Source organism: Dama dama, chromosome 23 (genome assembly GCF_033118175.1).
Source record: "Dama dama isolate Ldn47 chromosome 23, ASM3311817v1, whole genome shotgun sequence".
NCBI lineage: Eukaryota > Metazoa > Chordata > Mammalia > Artiodactyla > Cervidae > Dama > Dama dama.
Window position 1 is genome coordinate 31,695,129 of NC_083703.1, and position 14,325 is coordinate 31,709,453.

General features: G+C 40.0%; 1 protein-coding gene across 2 annotated transcripts in view; it reads left to right on the forward strand.

Moving 5' to 3' along the window:
- Positions 1-4,665: 4,665 nt before the first annotated feature.
- Positions 4,666-14,325, forward strand: part of PTER (phosphotriesterase related) — a 75,211-nt gene continuing 65,551 nt past the window's right edge. The window contains exons 1-2 of one of the 2 annotated variants that reach the window (XM_061126286.1): positions 4,712-4,800; positions 11,612-11,676. The gene's annotated coding sequence lies outside the window, so the exon portion shown is untranslated. Of the gene's footprint in view, positions 4,801-11,611; positions 11,677-14,325 lie in introns of both variants that reach the window. The other variant, XM_061126287.1, reaches the window with a different exon arrangement.

The following is a 14,325-nucleotide window of genomic DNA, read 5'->3' on the forward strand; positions in this document are numbered from 1 at the left end:
TGAATAGCACTGCTATCAACACAGTCATACAAATATCTGTTTGGTTCTTTGCTTTCACTTCTTGGATCTATACCCAGTAGTGGAGTTGCTGGATCATTTGTTAACACTAGTTTTTGAGGAAATGCTCTACTTTTCCAAAGTAGTTGAAAATCACAATAGTTTTTGAAGACAAATTTGTGACTGGCTTCTACAAATGGTTGTAATGACTCCTTTGTAAAAGTATAGTCCCTATCAAAAAGTTTTCTGATGTAAGTTGGTGTAGCCCCTATGGAAAACAGTGTGGAATTTCCTCAGAAAACTAAAAATAGAATTACCATATGATCCAGCAATCCCATTACCACTCTTGGGCATATACTGAGATAATGTCACACCATGCTAAGTCGCTTTAGTTGTGTTTGACTCTGTGTGACCCCCGTGGACTGTAGCACACCGGGATCCTCTGTCCAAGGGATTCTTCAGGCAAGAATACTGGAGTGGGTTTTCATTTTCTTTCTAGGGGGTCTTCCTGACCCAGGGATCAAACCTGCATCTCTTAGGTCTCCTGCATTGGCAGGTGGGTTCTTTACCACTAGCACCACCTGGGAAGCCCCACTGAGATAATACTAGATTCAAATAGATACATGTACCCCCATGTTCACAGCAGCAATATTCACAATAGCCAAGACACGGAAACACCCAAATGTCCATCCATAGATGAATGGATAAAGAAGATGTGGTACGTATATACAGTGGAATACTACTCAGCCATAAAAAGAACAAAACAATGTCATTTGCAGCAACATGGATTCAAATAGAGATTATCATACTACGTGAAGTCAGAAAGAGAAAGACAAATACCATACAGTTCCACTTCTATGTGTAATCTAAAATATGGCACAAATGAGCCTAACTACAAAACAGAAACAGACTCACAGACGTAGAGAACAGACTCATGGTTGCCAAGTGAGAGGGAAGGACTAGGCCTTTGGGATTAGCAGATATAAAGTTCATATATAGGATGGATAGACTCAAGGTCCTACTATATAGCACAGGGAACTATATTCAATATCCTGTGGTAAACCATGATGGAAAAGATTATTTTAAAAAATGTAAAAATAATTTCCTGGACTGGGGTGAGGGTGGGTTTATGTTACTCTAGTTCTTTAGGAACTAGAATAGCTCTAATTTCACTTTTTCTTTGCCTGTAAATAATAAAATACATTGAATAGTTAGTTGTATTCTCTGGGAAGTAAAAAGAATAGGAGTTTGATAGAAAAATTGTGTGGAAAGCTCTGTCCTATCTCTCTTGTGACACTGGCATCTAACAGATTTCCTAGAAATGATGGGACTAGCTTATCACACCATGACCAAAAATTAAACTGAGAAAAATTTCTGGAGTAATGTAAGTTCTAACTTCTAATTACCAATTAAAACCTGACAGCAACACTCTTCAAGAATTGATATCATTAACTGTGCTTTTTCCCTGCCACTCATATGATAATTATCTGGATTACTTTATATTTTGTCTTCTCCAGACTTTTTTCCTATAGTCTACTTCTGCATAAATATTTAATACAGTTAACGAGGGTGATGGAAACCTGAGTGTCTTCTGGAAGTTGAATCTAAACAGCAAGGGGTACTGGATGTTTGGGTTGGATTTTATTCTCTTTGCCAATTTAGTGTTTCTGAGTATAGGTACTGTCAAAATTCAAAGATACTACAAAAATAAAAAGCAGGTACTGTGGAAATGAAAGTGTATTTGAACTAAACCCTTAACAGAGAGATTGATTTGGGAAGCTTTGGTTCCTTAATAATATGATTTTTAACTCAACTATTTCATCACAGAGAGATGATAGTACAATGATATTCTAGGTTTCAGAAAATATCTCCAAATTAAGCTTTTCCAGGAAGAAAGGCTGGAACAAATGACACTGGGTACAAGGCTTGATGGCAGATTACGATTTGTCATGGCAGGACGTCATAAAAGACCTCTTTCATCCATTCTTGCCTACCAGTCATCAGGGCTAGTAGATCTGGGGTCCAGTTCTGGAGCACGTTTATTTTCATGATTGTTAAATAGGACCACACTTGGTGTTTCACTAACAATAGTGCTTACATCACATGTGACATGAAATGGAATTAGAGTCTATAAACTCAAATGCTAAACGCTGTCAAGGTTTTTCACTGCTGTACACTGAATTTGCATGATTTCGCTCCCCGTGTTCAAACACATGTGTTCACAATAGTTTGAGAAATTTCCTGAAGAAATTTCCTGAAATTACCTATTAATCTGAACTTTCTTTGAAGCTGCTTCTTTCAAAACAAAGAGAAATAAAATCTAGAGCAGTTTCTCTTTAACACTATCTTTTTAAGGCGTAAAGTCCTAGAAGGAAGAGCCTGCATGTGAAATCCATCACAAATCTTCTACCATGGGTGTAATGTGGGCAGTGGAGAATTTAGTAACTTCCATAAAGGAAAACTGGAGTCATTTTTTTAAACATGAATCTTGTGTATAATTTCACGTCTGGCAGCGTGGACTAGTGAAATACATAACATTATAAATAATGGACTTTTAGGCCTCTCCTTAACAACCACAGTCAGGTACACACGTATAGGGCTTCATGGCTATGGTACAATCAGAGTGGCCGGCAGCACTGAAATAACTCCAGAAGCTTCCGCTGATCCATCTATTCATCATATAATCTTCATATGAGCCCCAGTCATTCCTGGCAATAGTCACCTCTCCAAGACTCACACCCCTGGAGTTCTTAACCTCAACATTTATTCTTTCTTCTGCCACCCCTGGGTGCTATTTTTACCCCCTTCTTGGTTCCTAGGATGCAAGAAGCCCCCATCTTTAAAGACCACTGCTTTCCCAGTATTTTCTCTCTGCCTGTCCCTCACCAACCAACTTCTTATACTTTTACCCACTTGATAAAACAAAAACACCCCTTGCCAAAACCCTTATTTTTTTCCTCCTCTTTTTTTCATTATATATATTTTCCCAAAAATTTTTGGTTATTTATTTAGGATGCACCAGGTCATAGTTGAAGAAGGCGGGATCTTCATTAATCATGCAGGCAGCATGTGTCAGATGCAGTTCCCTGACCAGGGATTGAACTTGGGCCCCCTGCATTGGGAGCATAGAGTCTTAGCCACTGGACCACCAGAGAAGTCCTTTCTCACTTAAATATATTAATGTATTTCCTAGCATTATATAGAAGTTCTCAGTCCTCTACTAAGAGGGCAGGTGCTAAGACATCACCAAACTGGGTTCTAGCCCTGACCTTGCACAAGGCACTTTTCTGTCTGCTTTCTTATCTGTAATCAGAGGAGAAACTGATCCTACCATGCAGACTGTTCTAAAAGTTAAGATAATAGACAGTCCTTAGAGTAGCAGAAGTGGCCTCAGGAAACATCTATTACTATTAATATTATTATCATTATTAATGTTTGCCTTCATTTCAAATGACACCTGGAGGTTCTTCCTATCTGAGTACTCATCCTTTTTTTTTCCCCCCTCAGAATTCAGGATAAAGTTAAAGCAGTGCAAAGAGCACAGAGTAATAGTATTACTTAAACTCTATCCAGTGGTAGCTGCTCTCCGCACTGTTTCCTAGACTGACTCACAAGTATTCACAAAGCCTGTTTGTCATATCAAGTGCCTGGCCAGAGCTCATGTGAGTCGTTCAGTTGTGTCCGGCTCTTTGCCACTCCATGGACAGTAGCCTGCCAGGCAAGAATACTGTTCTCCAGGCAAGAATACTGGAGTGGGTTCTCATTTCCTTTTCTAGGGAATCTTCCCCACCCAGGGATCGAACCCTGGTCTCCTGCACTTTGGGAAGATTCTTTCCCATCTGAGCCACGAGGGAAGCCTATCTGGTCACATCAAGTGCCTGGGCCAGTGCTCACAGTATCACTCTCATTTTAAAGAAGAGATGCCTCAGGCCCATGAACATGAAACAATGAAGGAATAAACTGATGTCAAACATCGTGAATTTACTAAATGCCACCTAATTGTATGCTTTAAAGTAGTAAATGTTATGTATATTTTACCACAATTTAAAAAATCATTTGGGAGGGAAAAAGAAAAAAAGAAACTCAACGTTGTCCGTATTCAGGATGCTGATCCAAATTCTGTTCTTGCCATCAAACTGCCAGTGCACTCCCGCTGGTTTGCTGTCCTTGCAGGAAACTCAAAATAGCTTCTAGGGCCTCCCGTTCCAGACTTTGACACGGAGAACTGGGATCTGGGGTAAATGCAACTGCTTCCTTTCTCCCTGGGGGCTCTAGTTCCTAATCCTTCAGACTCAGCCGAACTAGAGAGAGAACCCTCTCCTCCCAGAATATCTGGCGGATACAACAGACTTGTGCAGAGGAAGTGGGTTCTCAGCTCAGCAGCTGAGCGGATTCTCAGACTGTAAGTCTTCTGACTGCTCAGGGGAAGGCCCAGCGTTCCGAACTTGAGCTCAAATAGCCTGGAGGCGGAAGGGGCGGGGGCGGGGCCTAAGGCGGGGCCTGGCAGCAACCTGCTGGGCGTGGCCGAGTCTGGAGCGTGGCCCAACAGGAGCCCATTGCGAGTAGTCTAAGTCGGGGGCGGGGCCTACGGGCGCCTAGTGGGCGTGGCCGAGGGCAGGTGGGCGCGGTCAGGGCCGTAGGGCTGGGAGAAGACTAGACCGGAGGGTGAAGTGGGCGGGGATTGGGGACAAGTCAAAGACCCGGGAAGTTGGCCCTGCTGAGGGTCCCCAGGGAGAAGGCAGCGCGCAGCGAGTGGAGGGAAGGCGCCCGGGAACCGGAGCGGGCGCGGGAGCTGTGGGCCCGGTAGGAAGGGTGCGGTCGCTGAAGAGCTGGGCGCGTGAACTCCTGCAGGGACCGCGGCGGAGGTCCCGCCTGGGGCAGGAGTCCCTACGGCTTTGGCTTCTTGCTGCCTTTCTCCTAGCGCTCTCGGGGAAGCTGCAAAGTCGGGGAATCTTGAGGCTGCGGGAGGCCTGGGAGGCTGGTCGAGGCTTGCCGGTGGCTTGTTGCCCCGAAGTCTGGTGGTGGTGGTTTAGTCGCTAAGTTGTGTCCGACTCTTTGGATCCCAGGGACTGTATGTAGCCTGCCAGGCTTCTCTGTTCTTCGGACTCTCCAGGCAAGAATACTGGATTTTCCATTTCCTTCTTCAGTCCCGAAGTTTAAAGTCATGCAAAGTCGAGCTTGAAACCCGAGATGCAGAGTCCCACGCAGAGCGAGGCCGAGGGCGCCTCGTGGCTCCAGCTCAGGGTTGGTGGGCAGAAGTGCTCTGGGGTCGTAGTTGGGCAGCTGTGCTGGCATCAGGGTCATCTATTCCACGCTTGTTCTCCTTTATAAGCTTTGAAATCATACCTCTAAGCCTTGGGCCTGCCTCAGCTTGCCGCTTTATTTTACTGTCATGGTCTTTCCATCGTAAAGATACTCCAGATACTCAAGTGCGGATATGATCATGTATTTACAGCCGCGATGTGATATTTTGAAGACTCCTCAGGTGCAGTGACACCTGGGGTGGGGGGACTTTTAGAGAACTTCCTCATATGTAGACACAGGAGTCTATTCGTCCTTAAATCACTTCTCCAGTGGAGGAAACTGACAAGCACTGACTCCTATCCTAAAGGATCTGTCACGTTCACTGTCATATAGAATGAATATCAGTAAGAAAAAACCCCTAAGAAATAGAACTCCTCCTTGGCCAGTTACATTTTATTTTACATTGGCAGGAGGGGTGTACAGCTCTTATCCTGAAGGCCTGATGTAATTCCAGAAATAACCAAGCCCCTTCAAAAAGAAATCTCAGTGCAAGAGGCAAAGAAAAAGAAATCAGACAGCTGACTGACTGTTGATAGCAAGATAGCAACTTAATTTTAAAAAGGATAAGAGTTCTACTTTATGAAATGCTGTGTTTATTTGTGGAGGCTAGATGCTGCTTTATTGTTATAAAAGTGACTAAACTATATGTAGTGTAGATTTTTTTAAAACAAATATTCTGTTGTTGTTCAGTCGCTAAGTCGCGTCCAACTCTGTGACCCCATGGATTGCAGCATGCCAGGCTTCCCTGTCCTCCATTATCTCCTGGAGTTTGCTCAGATTCATGTCCATTGAGCTGGTGATGCTATCCAACCATCTCATCATCTGCTACCCTCTTCTTTGGCCTTCAGTCTTTCCGAACATCAGGGTCTTTTCCAGTGAGTTGGCTCTTTGCCTCAGATGGCCAAAGTACCAGAGTGTCTGCTTCAGCATCAGTCCTTCCAATGAATATTCAGGGTTGATTTCCTTTAGGATTGACTGGTTGATCTCCTTATACACTTTGCAGTGCGCACAGTTAAAGTTTGACCCAGATCGGAGCAAAGAACAGCAGATCATTTACAGTCTTGAAAAGTCTATCCCTATGTATTTAATGCCTTCTTAGTCTTGCGCTTGGCCCTAAGATGCCTGGTATTGTAGTAGGCAGTGGACCCCTATGTAAGGCTTGTAGAAGTTGCTCTCAGAATTAAGCCTGAAGACAAAATAATGAACTACAGAGAATGGGAGAAGCTTCTGATCTTGGGAAATATCCATTCTTGTTATTTTAAAGTGTTACCATATAAGGAATCTTTCTTCTACATGTCTTAAATACCCCAGTGAACCAAACAGTAACCCTGCTGAGAAGTCCTTAAGCTGTGTACTGCCCATGAACATCACTGTTAATAGGAAAACCTGAGATGGTTGTTGAATATGTTTTTCATATACTGAACACGGCATCGTTCTGTTTCTCAATGGTTCCTGTTTTTCTAAAAATGTTTCATTTAAAAAAAGCCTTCTCATTCATAGACATTCCTCCCTCACTTAAAAAAAAAAAGGAAGACAAAAAATAAAATATCTGCTCCCACTTAGTCATCTGGCATAAACTGGCTCTGTGGTTCTGACGACCTGTTTCATGAAACCATTATCTCTCTGATTACAACTGTCTCTGCCTGCTCAGCATGGGAGTCCTAACTGTTGTCTACTTCTCTGTCCCCTTCCAATGAGGCATGGCCATGGAGTTGCTTTGGTTAATTAAATAGAAGTGGAGTGACCTGTGTCACTCTCAGGTGGAAGCTTTAAAAGCCAATGAGAGGCATACCCCGCTCTCTTTCCCTCTGCCAGAGTGACCACTGGTTTTCTAGACAGTGGCTGTTCTGTCAGCCTGGAACATAGAATGAAGACAACCGGCCGAGTCCCCAACACTGTGTTAGACACAGTGTGAGCCAGAAATCAGCTTCTGTTGGGTTTAGGCCCCAGGGTTTGGGGATTTGTTTGTTAAATCACATAACCTAGCCTATTCTGACTAATACACTCAGGTAAGGGCTAAGCCACATGCCTCCAGGGATTACTGGTTTCCAGCTTATCAGATATCTTGGGAGCCTAAAAGAGGGAAGGTTCTGTAAGAACCTGCTATTGTGACCAGTGTTCCTTTAACTATCACATGAGACAGCAGGTAGACTTGTTTCCATAACACTCAAGTCAACTTTGTGATTTTAATCAAAGGTGATGAAGACAGCATTTAGATGTTTAATCACATTCTCTAAGGGCAGCAGGTGTCAAAGTGTAAAGTACATAAAGGTTCAATGTCCATAAGGGATAGCAATTAAGGTTGTCATTTTCATTTTGAAAAATGCAGTTTATATATATTTATATCTAGATACAGATATATTTATAAATATATAAAATATAAGTATATTTTATATACTTAAAATATATATAATATAAAATGTATATTTACAATATATAAATATATTTTATATATTTATAAAATATAAATGTATTTTTCTATATAAATACATTATTAAAATTTCAGCATTCTTCCCAAGTTTTACAATATAGAGGAAGGTTCACATATTCATTGTTAAGGGATAGTTCTTTCCAAATATAGTTATATCAATGGATGCAGTGCAGAAATTATTTTGTCACCAAGGGACACTTGAAATGAATCATCTAAACTTACCATTAACTACTTTCTAATTTTTTTTAAAGCAGCCTCAGACAATACTTTAAATATCATTTCCTTGCTTCCTTATTTCGGATCTAACAGGATCAGACCTAGATTTTGCTCTCCCCATGCAGGAAGCAACGTGTTCCCTCTTTTCCTCTGACTTAAACAGAAGTAAAGCAGGGAGCATTTTGCTTAGGGCAGAGCCATGCTGCCTTCTTAGGGATGTTGGCTATAAATCCAGTCTCCCTAGAGGTTAACAATCAAAGTTCTCCCCCTCTCTTACTCCGACGAATGATATGATGATGATAAATTGCTTGGACATGACTGCCCTGAGCGCTGGTGTGATGAATTATGTTGTTCAGGGCATGACCAAAGATCCCCCACTGTCAGTCGGCCACACTGAATATTGGCAGTTTTCATAAGTAGCTTTCTGCCAATTTTGGTCTCTGTTTTGCATATTAAATTCTCTGTTCTCACTGGTCATGGTTTTTAGTTCTTAATCGTCTCTGTCTTCCTCTGAATTCACTTATCTAATCAACCTTTTGCTTTCTCTGTTCCCTATTCACTAAAAGGCTGATCTGTGTCTCACAGTTGTGTTCAGTAAACATTGAGTCTTTCTTCACAGAAACTGTTAAAATAATAATTATTAGTCCTTTCCACTAAATCTAGAGTAATGACAGCTTATCTTGCAATGGCTTAATTGGGTAATTATTTAGTGTTTTAAAAACACTTTGAAGACTCTATTGGTAAATATTATTATGAATTTAATGCTCCGTGTGCAATTGAAAGTCCACTGAAACCACAAAATCCTTAGTATTTTTGTGTACCAAAAAAAATGTCTTTCTTAATCTTACTTACTATTTTCAAACTTGTATATTATTGATTTTTGGAATATTTAAAATATTTTCTTTCCTACAATCTCAAAGTTATCATATTTATTCTGTCACCTTTCTAGGTCTCATCTACTACATTCCTTATGTCCCTGAAAAGTTAGACGTCATATTCTTGGTCTGTGAAAGTTTATAGGAAATATGAAGTGGATCCCCTGGTTCAGGGGTATTTCAAATTATACAGCTGCCACATCTGTTGTGTGTGGTATCTGCTTAACTTTTCAGCAAGCTTTTCTATTAAGCCCTGACAAATAACTGCAATAATGATTTATTTACTCTCAGTCTATACACTGAGCTGTCACCTCATTGGCATCAACATTTGTCAAAAAGGATTAGATTATATTGCATATGCCTGGCCAGACTCTTGACAAATTTTCTACTCACTTGATAGACCCAGAGCCCCCTGGTGTAATTAAAGGCCACTTCCATGGCTTGGACTACATGACCTCTATTACTGACTGTATTGGTTTGTTAGGGCTGCATAACAAAATATCACAGGGTGACTTAAACAAAAGAAATTGATTTTTTCATTTTTCTGGAGGATAGAAGTCCGAGATCACGGTTGTAGGTAGATTTGGTTTCTTTTGAAGTTTCTCTTTTCGGCTTGTTCATTACCCCCTCCTCCCTGTGTCGTCACATGGTCTTCTCTCTGTGTCCTAATCTTTTCTTCCAACTACATGAAATAGTCTGTTAGAGTAGGACCTACCATAACAAACTATTTTTGACATAGTTACCTTTTTTAAAGACCCTATGTCTAAATACTGTCCCATCCTAAGACAGTGGGGGTTAGGACTTGAACCTAAGAATGTTTAGAGGGGGTACAATTCAGCCCATCAGGCTAGGCTACAGTAATAATGGTCTCTGTATGTGTGTGTGCTTAGTCACTCAGTTGTGTCCAACTCTTTGTGACCCCAAGGACTGTATAGCCTGCAAGGCTCCTCTGTCCATGGATTTTCTAGGCAAGAATACTGGAGTGGGTAGCCATTCCCTTCTCCAGGGGGTCTTCTTGACCCAGGGATCAAACTTGGGTCTCTTGCATTGCAGGTGGATTCTTTACTGTTTGAGTCTCCAGGGAAACTCAATGGTCTCTAGAAACTACCATTCTTGGAGGGTTTAAAAAAAATTATCAAATTTGAGCAATCAAGTGATAACTACAAATTTTTGGAGAGTCTACTCAGTTCAGGAACCTCTTAACATTACTTGGAGGAGAGCTTTATGTTTGTGACTTAAAAGATTGAACTGATGAAAATCAAAGCAACATGATTCGATGAATTCTACATAGTGTATTAAGCTGTTAACCATAAAATGCATGTAAGCAAGTATATCTTGCCATCTGAACTATCACCATCCAGATATTTGTGATGACAACTAGCACATATTTTTAACCTAAAATATCCTCTCTGAATCAAAAACATGCCTTGACTAGTCTGCATACTTATGCCATCAAAAAGGGTAACAGGATATAAAATACACTTTGGTCCTATCACACATCTTTTCCCTAGAGGGTGACATCTTGTGCTTCCGCTGTAAGATGTGTTCTGAATCTCTGCCTCCTTATTATCAGCTGAAAATGTCCATGAAAGCAGAAGAGTCTCTGAAGAAAGAGGATGAACCAAGAGGAAGTTAGATAACCTCTTATATTTGAAGAAACATTGGGAACATGAAAAGCTCAAAGATGTTGATGTGCCCTGTCTGCATCAACCATGCATACTAGAGTTGATACTGGAAAACCACCATGTTCAGCTTCAGAACAGAATTGTAGTTTTTGTTGTTTTTTAAAACAGCTCTTTTTAAAAATGTCTTTTGCAGTAAACGGATAGCCAGAAATCCTTAGAGGATTGTCATGTGGGTTTATAAAAGTATGTTAGTAATATTTGGGATAGTTGGTTGAATGGTTTTGTATGAGCTGTGAAACATTATTTTTCCCTTCAAAAATTGTTTGTAGTTGGAATTACTGCTGAAGCTGCGTGATGATACATAGGGGTTCATTACACTGCACTTTCTACATCTGTAAACTTTTAAAATGTCCATATTAATAAGTTCAAATAAGAGAATTATTTCTTCAAAGATGAAATGAATTATGTATATAATTATATAATCATATGAATATATAATTCATTTCTTCTTTATATATAATTATATATACATAGATATATATATCTCTCTCCTGTAATGCAAAATTTGCTACCATCACATTTAGAGGGACAGATTAAATTTGAACAGTAAGGTATGCATGTTTACGTAAGAGAATACATACATAGGTAGACTGTGGTTTTCATTACCAGTCATTCCATAGAAAAGTATTGTTGAAACCTTTACCCAGGAAAGGCTACAAGGATGTCTTTGCTAGTTTTTGCCTAGATTATTTGACACATGTTCTTATTTATCACTCCCTGGTCTATGGCACGTCTATCGTTTCATGAGTCAGTGCTTTTCTACGAGTTATAGTTTCCCAGGCTGCAGTTTCTCCAAGTTCAGTTTTTAACCTCAGAGCCTCCATTTGCCACTGCACAAATTCACACAACACAGGAATTTCAGAAGGGGCCACTGGCCTCCAGTGCAGATCTAAGGCCTAACACTGATTCCCTTTGGCTTCCGTGTTCTTTTGAACTTGCCCCAGTATCAACCAGCAAAGAATAGTTTGCAAGTATTCTTTTTCCTATGGAACTAAATATCTGGGAGCAGCCGAGTGCATAAGTAGTGAAGATTCTGCTGTTTTAAGTACAGACATGATGGAGGCTTTGACCTTACAGCCGTATCTGCCCTTCTATGTGTCCAGGGAAATAGAGGATTTCAGCAGATCCAGTTGCGATGTTCCTTTCTGACCTTCTTCATTCCTCCCAGGTATTGCCTTTTTAACTTTTTGTCTATCAGAGTATTTCAGTGGAAAAATTAAAATATGTCAAGCTAAGAGATTCAAGTTTAAACAGTCTCTGTGCAGATCTACATAGTTCTATATATTCTTGCCTACTGAATGTCATTTAATTGTTAGGTTTAAAATATATACAAGAACATATACAGTTTCTAGCATTAGGGATATTTCATGGGCCTTTGCTGTTATGTATTCTTGCCACAGTGAGGTCAAAATGATTAGTTTCTAAATTATTTTGCTTTTAAAAATCAGAATTGCATTTTTTTTTAATGTGGACTTTTCATAAGGCATTATGTAAGGATACTGTGTTATCTGATGAAGCTGTTTCCACTTATTTTTATTTTTGTTTTTAGTAATACTTTGGCTAAAATAAGTTTTCGTTAAGAAAAGTGAAAGTGTTAGTTGCTCAGTCATGTCTGACTCTTCCCTACCCCTGGCACTGTAGCTTGCCAGGCTCCTCTGTTCATGGGATTCTCCAGGCAAGAACACTGGAGTGGATATCTATTCCCTTCTCCAAAGGATATTCCCAACCCAGGGATCGAACCCATGTCTCCCGCATTGCAGGCAGATACTTTACTGTCTGAGCCACTGGGGAAGCCCAAGTTTTCATGAATTATTCCTATATAATGTGATGATTTTACAACACTGTCACTAAAGGAGAGTTTATTTATATCTTGTTTCTCTAAAAAGAGTGATGCACTAAAACTTTAGAGTTTTATTCTATAAAAATTGGAAAGCTTACTAAGTAGTTGTACTATGTCTGACCACAATGTCTCGATCTATATTTTTCTACACCATATAATATCACATTTATATTTTTATATCCACATCATTTAAAATAATGTCAATTACAGGATCAATGAAAAGGTCTGAGAATTAAAACTGGATAATAACTTTCTCTGACTAATTAGAAGTCAAGATTATATTTCTGATGTGTTGTGGGGATGTTACCTCCAGAACAGGAGTTAGTTCCTTAATAGGCCAGAAAAATTAAATGTGTTACAAGACATTGCAGAGATGTTAAATGTCATTTTAAAAATTCATTCATTTTCAATTGGAGGATAATTGCTTTACAGTGTTGTTCTGGTCTCTACCATACCTCAACAGGAATCAGCCATAGGTATACATATGTCCCCTCCCTCTAGAGCCTCCCTTCCACCCCATCCCACACATCTAGGTTATCACAAAGTACCTGATTTGAACTCTCTGTGTATCATGTTCATCAGAGTAAATAAGTGAATTCATCATTCATTGGTATTCATCAAATTTGATTCACTTTCATATCATCTTTAAAAGTGTTTGCCCAACACGGACCTAAAGTACAACACAGGGAACTCGGCTTAATGCTATGTGGCAGCCTGGATGGGAGGGGGTTTGGGGGAGGTGGATCCATGTATCTGTATGGCTGAATCCCTTCACTGTCCACCTGAAAATATCACAACATTGTTAATTGGCTATACTCTAATATAAAATAAAAGGTTTAATTAAAAAAAGTTAAAAAAATAAGAGTGTTTGCTATGCCTATGTACTACCTTCACTACTAATGACAATATTTTTCTTTAAACCAACCCGTTGTTTTTCTTTGGCCTCATCCTAAGCAAACACGTCTGAAATCACAGGCTTGCAGTGTTTATTACTTTTCCCCCTAACATACATTAAAATAAGTAAATAGTTTTTTTTTTTAAACATTTTAAAATGTCCATATATCACCTAAAATCAATTTGAACACCAGTGGAGTATATATCTGGAGAAGGAAATGGCAACCCACTCCAGTATTCTTGCCTGGAAGATCCCATGGACTGAGGATCCTGCTAGGCTACAGTCCATGGGGTCACAAAGAGTCGGACACGACTGAGTGACTACACGTCACACTTTCTGAAAACAGTGACAAAAAACAAGTAAATTGACTTTTTATACTTATCTCACTTGCCCACTAAAAAGTAAAATAATTCTTAGTTGAAAAGTTGGCACACAGTCATTTTCAGAATAGTTTCTGCACCTGTACTGTGATGATTAGAAACTCTGAAAACAATATAAAATGTAATTACCTATGTATGCATGTGTATCAGTGTACACATATACTTAGATAATGGATCATTTTAGCTGGTACTTGGGAAAGAGCCAAAAGTTTTCAGTTGCTTAGACCAGTAGTCCCAACCTTTTTGGCACCAGGGACTGGTTTCATGGAAGACAATTCTTCCATAGACCCAGGGTGGAGGTGGGGTGGGGTGAGGTGGGGGATGGTTTCAGTGTGATTCACATAGAGTAGTGTTCATGCTCCTATGTGAGTCTAATGCTATCCCTGATCTAACAGGAGGCAGAGCTCAGAAGGTAATGTGAGTGATGGGAAATGGCTGTAAATACAGATGAAGCTTTGCTTGCTCACCTGCCTCTCACGTCCTGCTGTGCAGCCCAGTTCTTAACTGGGGATCCCAGTTTAGACAGTCAGCGTCATTTATCTGAGGGCTAATCACCACCATTATTTTATACTAGTGCCTCTATCTTACTCTTAGTCATAAGCAATATAAAGGGTGACCATAGAAAAGTAATCATCTGGGTAGCAAAATATTTTTCTTTCATTTGCTAGTAATAATCTGAAGTTAACAGTGAATACTATAATA